The sequence below is a fragment of the Phoenix dactylifera genome, unplaced genomic scaffold (assembly GCF_009389715.1).
Source record: "Phoenix dactylifera cultivar Barhee BC4 unplaced genomic scaffold, palm_55x_up_171113_PBpolish2nd_filt_p 000702F, whole genome shotgun sequence".
Lineage (NCBI taxonomy): Eukaryota > Viridiplantae > Streptophyta > Magnoliopsida > Arecales > Arecaceae > Phoenix > Phoenix dactylifera.
The window spans coordinates 90,226-99,329 of NW_024068084.1; positions in this window are offsets into that span (position 1 = coordinate 90,226).

Genomic DNA, 9,104 nt, shown 5'->3' on the forward strand with positions numbered 1-9,104 from the left:
GACAGACACAATCTGGGATTGTTGTTAGCCATCGGCTAAAGCTTTTACAGTTGGGTAGAAAAGATTATGTCTCGATGAGGAAGCAGCCAGCAAACAGTCAAGTAAAAACGACAAGGATGTGACGTTTTTTAGTTACGCTCATGCATTGGTCCTAAAACAGTTATTTTGGCGTTGAATTATACTTCCCATGGTTTGCAGTATCGGGAATATTGACATCTTCGGTTCCAGTCCATGATTTTTATGGAAGCAATACAATCTCCTTGCATGAGAATTGTTGAGAAAAATATTGGCTATCTTTACCTCAGACTAAATCTCTCCCTTTACCTCGGATGTAAGCCAATGAGAATTACATCGACCACAGCCAAGCAGGTGACCATCTAACGTGGACTCCTCAACCCTAGCCGAAGAGCCGATGAACAGAAGAGTCATTGGCCAGGTAGAACAATTGGCACAACTGACAAAGGCTGACAGTCCCAACAACCAACAGTCCTGGCAGTCAGCGATCGTGGCGGCATCACATCTTATGCCCTACTAGCGCACTCTGTCGTCCACGTGAAACCCCTATGTTTCACCTACTTGAGAGGGCCCGATGAGTATGTGCTTGTCCCGGTGAGCAAGAAATACATGATCACTTGACGATTTGGATAGGCAAGGACTAACACGCATGCTGCAACCATACCACCGGCTGCTGCTTGGCTATCACTGCATGTCATGTCGGCCCAGGTAATGACAAACTAGCATTCCTATATAAGGGGAGCAACCCAAGGGACCTCAGATACGCAATATACAAGCAAATCTACTCATAGAGCGACCATGTCCTGAAACTCTCTCCATTCAATACTATTGCCCCGTTATTTTTACTTAGGCATTGGAGGGTCCTCGCCAAAAACTCTCTGACAAGAAGACTTCTTGTAGGCCACCCAACAGAGGAGACCAGCACTCGACACCTCAACTAGCCTGCTCATCTGTCTCCAGCCAAACTCAGGGTCATTTGAGTTGTATTCCGACCTTAGTCTGAATTCTGTGGTAATAGATTGGTGATAGATGAAGGGTTCATCCCTCAGCTACATCAACATCAACCGAAAGGAGAAACAACCAATATGAAGTCACAAGGAACTTGCAGCGCATTGCGTGCTTCGCAATGCCGCGCTCCGACCTTTCAAGGGTCGTTGTAGAGCTCCAAACCTGCTCCACTAAAGCGGCCCGTCGTGCCTATAAACAATAAGCAATTCAACCTTGTTACTAAACATGTGTAGACGTTAACTGCGGCGGTCTAGGGCCTGTAGCAAGCAATGGCGCAGCCAATCCAACTGGAACTCGGTCAGCACATCCCCCATTCTTAGTCATCAGCACACCACGTGCCCCAAGATAGCCATTGCTTTCAGGATCGGGATTTTGAGCGGTTACGTCAGAGTCGGCACACCCAGTGTTAGGAACCCGCCCATGTCGCAGAAAATTAAAAATTTTTCAGATGCAGCGGAAGAGGCATGCACGGGGTCATACGTTCATCTCATGAACGTTATTTCAAAAAACCGTTCGTAGATGGATTAGGATTAAAACTTTTTAAACAATTAGGAAGACCAGATCTTCACCTTGTGCGGGTAGATGATCACCGCAAACTGAAGTTCGTGGTTTTGGAAGAAGGTTCGCTTGAAGCCGCACACGCGTCCGGCCTCTACGGGTATCCACACGAAGCAGAGGACCAATCCAAATACTCTAATCTCCCCGGGGTGCTAGCTCCCTTGCAGAGATTTGTTTTGATGGCTGATCACCTCCTTCTCAATCAACTCTTGAATGTCAGATGGAGGATGAAGAAGAAGAAGACTCCAGGGAGAAGAATCAAAAGGCTAGTTGCAGCCTTTTGATTTCCCTGCGTTGGAACCAAGGATGAAGACCAAGAGGAGGCGCACGGCTCCTCTTCTTTTTCTTTTGCTGATGGCGGCTGAAAACCCAAGAGAAAAGGGTGGCTGACGGCTGAAAGGAGGTGGAAAAGAATTCACCTAGGGTTTGTTCCTTTACCTCCTTATAAAGACACATGAAGCTCCTACATTTTAGGAGCTTTATGTTTTTCCTTTTGGAGCCTAGAAGAGGGGCGCACGCCCCTCTTCACTTCTCTTTGATTTCGGCCAAGGAGGAGGTTCTCCTCATCACGCATGCCCTACTTGATCCAATCAAGTGGGGCGTGGGGTCTAATGCAAGGTGGTCTAGTCCTCTTCCAAAGAGGATTAGGTGCACCTATTTGTTTTCCCTTCAAATCCTAATCCAATTAGAATTTGATTGAATCATGACTCAATTGAACCTTTCAATCCTAATCAAATTAGGAGTCATCATAATTCATTAGATTAATAATTAATTAGGACTTAAGAAATCCTAATCCAATTAGGACTTATTTAATTTTAGTCCTAATCCAATTAGGACCCTACTTTGAATCTGAAGTCCTAGTCCAATTAGGACTTCTTAGGAATCCTATTCTAAGTAGGAATCCAAATTGAATTCAAAATCCTAATCTAATTAGGATTGGAGGAATCCTACTCCAAGTAGGACTTCCAGTCCTAGTCCAAGTAGGATTCCCAGTCCTAATCTAATTAGGACTCTAGGAATCCTACTCCAAGTAGGATTCGTATTTTAAGTCCAATTAATTAATTCCCAGTATTCATTCTTCAACTGATTATCAATCGAATTGATTACTCGTGATTCATAATCACTATTCAACCATCGGATCGGTTAATACTTCTAGTGTGTGTGACCCCATAGGTTCTATTCTGACTGGTAGTGAGATATATTGTGATCTCTATCACAATATCATTGAAAACTCCTTTCAATGGGTTGGAACAGTTCCAACTCAACTCATTAGGGTTTATCGATCATCAAGATATACCCTGTGAGTCTCACAATCCACCAGTGATACCTAGCAGCATGTAGTGGCCACCCAGCAGAATGGAATCATGAATCTCTAGGTGCAGTTATCGTGTGATACAGTCCTTCTATCGTGGATCCCTACAGACCGGATGTCATGGATAACTCGTCAAACCTCGTTGTCTGTCATATGTCTACTCGCAAGAGTAGAAAACTCTTTTCCACTATATATATTCTGCCCTGGCCAAGGTCTTAAAACTCAATCTAATAAATCACATAGGATCACTCCTCATCTATCAAGGTCGATAGATTCCATGTAAGTGCATACCCTACTCCTACAGTGAACCTACTGCAGCCAATCTACACAACAAGAACCCATATGACTAGAGACCATGTGTATGTGCAGTCAAACTACAATAACCTCACTGTGAGTAGCTGAAGCACTGCAGGTCAAAGGATCAGTCACACTACTGCAACATCAAGCAAGTCACTGACGAGTGGATAGATATCCAAGTGACTTCTTGTCTTGGTCACGCTCAGTACCTGTTGACCCCCTAATGGATTTTGATGAATACAAAACACTAGAGTATAATTCCATTTATCTTAACAATTTAATTGAGAAATTCATGTGTTTTATTAAGAATATTGTTAAGAAATGTCTAGGCAAGTTCCCATAATTTTTATGAATTTATTGAAGAATTTTTTAAGATGAAAGAAAAAGTTCAGGGACAGCCGAGACGTCTCCTGATAGTCTCAGAGACGTCTCTGGCACAAACAGGAAGAACCGGCACGTCTGGAGACATCCCCGGCACCTGCCGAGTCGTCCCCGCGATAGCGGAGTCGACTCTCTCAGTAGCGGAGTCGACTCTCTTAGTGGCGGCAGAAAGGCAGTTTTCAAGAGACATGCGCGAGACGTCCCCACCATACGCGGAGTCGTCCCCGCAAGTAAAAAGCAGATCTCTGGAGTCGTCCCCTAGATAGCGGAGACGGCTCTCTCAGGGTTTTCCAGAGAATGATTTTTTCGGTGATAAGGCAGCGGAGACGTCCCCTGAAAGAGCGGAGTCGACTCTCTCAGGGAATTCCAGAAGACATGTTTTTCTGAGATAAAGAAGCGGAGTCGTCCCCATTCAAAAAGTGCAAACAAGCCGAGACATCCCCGTAAAGTGCAGAGACGACCCTCTCAGCAAATCAGAAAGGCAAGGATTCAAACGGTACAATTCCAGAGTCGTCCCCGTAAAGAGCCGAGCCCAGACAACGTAAAAAGTAAAATCTTGTAGCCGAGACGTCTCTCGTTGAAGCGGAGACGTCTCCGGAACGCCTGGGACGCGACTGACAACTTTTCAGGTTTGGTTTGATTTTCAAATCTCCTTCACTTTATCTCTAACGGCTATATTTGCTTTTTGGGCTATAAAAGGGACCTCTTAAGTGCTTCTAAACAACTTTTTCACCAACCCAAAGCAAAATCATTCAAGAGAGAAGAAAGAAAAAGAGGTTCAAGGGAGTTAGTGCATTCAAGTGAAGAAATCAAGTGCTTTCAAGCTTCCCAAGTGATTTCAAGCTCAACTACTCTCTTCCGCTCGTGCATTCAAAGCTCACACTCAAACCTACGTGATCCACATCGGAAGAATCACCATTTCCCACGCTTCCAACGGCAAAAGGATTCTTCCGGGTTCTATTGTTTATCATTGTTATATTTGCTTATTTAGAGCTTTCCAATTGTTTGTAAAACTCTTTTAACATTGTGCTTGTTCCAGTCAAGGGACTTGGAACAAGGGAAAGGCGTCCCAAGCCTAGGTTAAATTGGGGGTTTTAGGGTTTGTTGTGAGCCCGGTGTAAAACAACGAGTTGGATAGTGAACTCGCAAAACTACCGTACTGTAATCGTGGATTATAGTGAAAATTCCCAAAGGTGCTTTGGGGAGTGGATGTAGGAGCAGTGGAGGCTCCGAACCACTATAAAAGCCTGTGTTTGCGATTGGTTGTCTTCATAGCTTTATTCTTGCTTTAGCTCTTATATTTGTGTGTTTTACTTTTAAATAGTCAAAAAGTTTTTAAAACACCCAATTCACCCCCCTCTTGGGTGACCATCTCTGGGCAACAAGTGGTATCAGAGCGGGTGCTCTGTGTATTTCTTGAAAGACCTAACCGTCTTAGCCAAAGATCTAGATGGCAACACCCTTTAACAATGTTCCTGCCGAGGGGCAAGCAACCAATAGACCTCCACTCTTCAATGGGACAAATTATACCTATTGGAAGACTAGAATGAGAATCTTCATTCAAGCACAAGACTATGCCTTGTGGAGGGTTATAGTCAAGGGACCACAAGAACCATCACACATGGTTAATGGCATTCGAGTTCCCAAACCTGAAGAGGATTGGGATGAGAATGATGATAGGATGGCTCAACTCAATTCTAGAGCCATGAACTCATTATTTTGTTCTTTAGATGCAAATGAGTTTAATAGAGTCTCCACATGTAGTTCCGCTAAGAAAATATGGGATAGGCTTGAAGTTATCCACGAGGGTACAAATCAAGTCAAGGAGTCCAAAGTGAACATTCTAGTTCACAAATATGAGTTGTTTAAGATGGAACCCAATGAAACCATCACATGCATGTTTACACGCTTTACCGATATAATTAATGGTCTAAAAAGTTTGGGTAAATCTTATACTAACCCGGAACTTGTGAGTAAAATTCTCAGGTCTTTGCCAAAAGCATGGGAAGCAAAGGTCACGGCGATCGTAGAAGCCAAAGACCTCAACACCTTGGGGCTAGAACAACTTTTGGGCTCATTAATGACGCATGAGCTCACGATGAAGCAACATGAAGATGATTTGCCAAAGAAGAAGACAATTGCACTCAAGGCTACTTCGAGTGTGTGTGAAGAAGAAAGTAGTGAGAGTGAGGAAGAAAGTGAGGACGAGGACTTGGGTTTGATAGTTAGGAAGTTTAAAAAATTCATGAGGAAAAAGAAACCCTTCCCTAAGAAAAAGTTTGGAGGGAGAAATGATTGGGAAAAGGAAAAAGAAAAAGAAAGAGACCCAATCATATGCTATGATTGCAAGAGACCGAGACACATTCGTTCCGAATGCCCTCAACAAAAGAAGTACTTTGGAAAGAAGAAGAAGAAGGCATTGAAGGCAACATGGGATGATAGTGACACATCATCCTCCGAGGAAGAGAAGGAAGAGACCGCCAATTTATGCTTCATGGCGTTCGAAGACGACGAGGTATGTCAAAATCCAACTATAAATTTTACTTTAGAAGAATTGTATGAAGCTTTTCAAGAACTTATGGGTGATTGTAGTATGTTAGGAGCAAAGAATAAAGAATTAAAAGTCTCCAATCAAAAACTGAAGGAAGATATTGAGAACCTATTAATTGAAAAAGAGAGCATTAAAAATATTAACACTATTGACCTAGAAATCAAAAATTCAAAACTTAGCATTGAAAATGAAAAGGCAAAAATACTAATTAAGGAATTAAATCTAAAAATAAAATCCCTACTCAATAATAATACCTCACTTGCACAAAATGTTGAATCTCTTAAACAGGATAAGGAAGAACTAGTTAAAGAAAATTTGAATCTTAAGAACGAGGTACATAAGTACAAACCAATTGTTGAAAAATTTATACAAAGCTCTGAAAAACTAAATCTTATTCTTTCAAATCAAAGAGTTGTTTTCAATAAAGCCGGATTAGGATATAAAACTAACAAACAACAAAAGTATCTAAAGAATTTCTTCATAAAAGCACAAGATGTAAAAACTGAAAAACCTACATGCTTTCATTGTGGAAAGAATGGACATAAAGCCTACTCTTGTATTCAAAGAAAGATCCAAACTAACAAGAGTACATTTGTGAAAGCCAAAAACATAACTAAAGTATGGGTGCCTAAGGGAACCAACCACACTAACCACGAAGGACCCAAGAAAACTTGGGTACCTAAGATCTTCACATGATCATTTTGCAGGTATGCCTTGCAGCCGGAAATAAAAAGAGAATGTGGTATCTTGATAGCGGTTGCTCAAGGCATATGACCGGTGACAAGAGTCTCTTCATCACCTTGGAATCAAAAGAAGGAGGAGTAGTCACATTTGGAGACAATGCTAAAGGCCGAATCATTGGTGTTGGTAAAATCTCCATATCACCCTCCTCATTTATTGATAATGTATTGTTAGTTAATGGACTAAAACATAATTTATTAAGTATAAGTCAATTTTGTGACAAGGGATTTAAAGTATCATTTGAATCATCACTATGCATAATTAGTAGTCCAATTGATAATGAGATCATACTCACAGGACATAGGCATGGAAATATTTACATGGTAGATCTTGATGATCTCACCATGAAGGATGGCCAATGTCTTGTAGCCATGAATCCCAAAGTCAATGAGACTAGTTGGTTATGGCATCGTAGGTTAGGGCATGCTAGCATGGATTTAATCTCTAAATTAATTACAAAGGATCTAGTCAAAGGACTACCAAAAATAGACTTTGAAAAGAATAAAATTTGTGCTGCATGTCAATTAGGGAAACAAACAAGAAGTTCTTTCAAGTCTAAGAACATAGTCTCAACATCAAAACCCTTAGAACTAATTCACATGGATTTGTTTGGATCCACTAGAACTGCTAGTCTAGGGGGTAAGAAATTTGGTCTTGTAATCGTTGATGATTTTTCACGTTTTACATGGGTTTCATTTCTTGCACACAAAGATGAGTCCTTTCCCGCTTTTATCAATTTTCATAATAGGGTTTCAAATGAACTCAATCTTAAACTAAAAGCAATTAGGAGTGATCATGGTACCGAGTTTGAAAATCAGTATTTTGAAAAATTTTGTGAAAAAAATGGTATCAATCACAACTTCTCGGCACCTAGGACATCCCAACAAAATGGGGTGGTAGAAAGGAAGAATCGCACACTAGCAGATATGGCTCGTACCATGTTGTGCGAATCGGATCTACCAAAGTATTTTTGGGCTGAAGCAATAAATACTTCATGTCATATTTTGAATCGTGCTTTAGTTAGATCCATCTTGAAGAAAACACCTTATGAGCTAATAAAAGGTAAGAAACCAAATATAAGCTATTTTCATGTTTTCGGTTGTCGATGCTTTATTTTAAATAATGGAAAGGACAATCTAAGCAAATTTAGTGCTAAATCAGATGAGGGGATCTTCTTAGGTTATTCCTCATCTAGTAGAGCATACAGGGTCTTCAACAAGAGAACTCTCGTTGTTGAAGAATCCATTCATGTTGTTTTTGATGAAGCTAATGGAGATTCTTCTAGAAAAGAAGAAGATGGTGATGCAGGTATACTTGAAGACCGAATGAAGGAATTCTCCATTCAAGACAAACAACATGAGGATGAGATCAAAGAAGATACAAATCAGCAAGGTGAAGAAGATCAACCTCCATCAAGAAATCAAGATCTTCCTAAGGAATGGAGGTATGCACATGGTCATCCAAAGGATCTAATCCTTGGTGATCCTTCACAAGGTATAAGAACTAGATCCTCTCTAAGAAATACTAGTAATTATCTTGCTTTCGTTTCTCAAATAGAGCCTAAATCACTAGAAGAAGCTGAAAAAGATGACAATTGGATGAATGCTATGCAAGAGGAATTAAATCAATTTGAAAGAAATGAAGTTTGGACTCTAATGAAAAGACCCCCTAATGTTTCAATTATAGGCACCAAATGGGTATATAGAAATAAACTAGATGAAGATGGGATAGTAATAAGAAACAAAGCTAGGCTAGTGGCCAAAGGATATAATCAGGAGGAAGGAATAGATTTTGATGAAACTTTTGCTCCTGTTGCTAGATTAGAAGCTATAAGATTACTTTTGGCATATGCATGCTTCATGGATTTTAAACTTTATCAAATGGATGTAAAAAGTGCATTTCTAAATGGTTATATAATGGAGGAAGTTTATGTAGGACAACCTCCAGATTTTGAAAATCACTTACATCCAGATTATGTGTATAAATTGCATAAAGCATTGTATGGACTTAAGCAAGCTCCTAGGGCATGGTATGAAAGGTTAAGTAATTTCCTAATTGAAAACAAATTTAAGAGAAGAAATGTAGACAAAACCCTCTTTATCAAAAGAAAAGGAAATGACTTATTGCTTGTGCAAATTTATGTGGATGATATAATTTTTGGTGCTACTAATGATAATCTTTGTCAAGAGTTTGCCAAGCTTATGCAGGGAGAATTTGAAATGAGCATGATGGGTGAGCTCA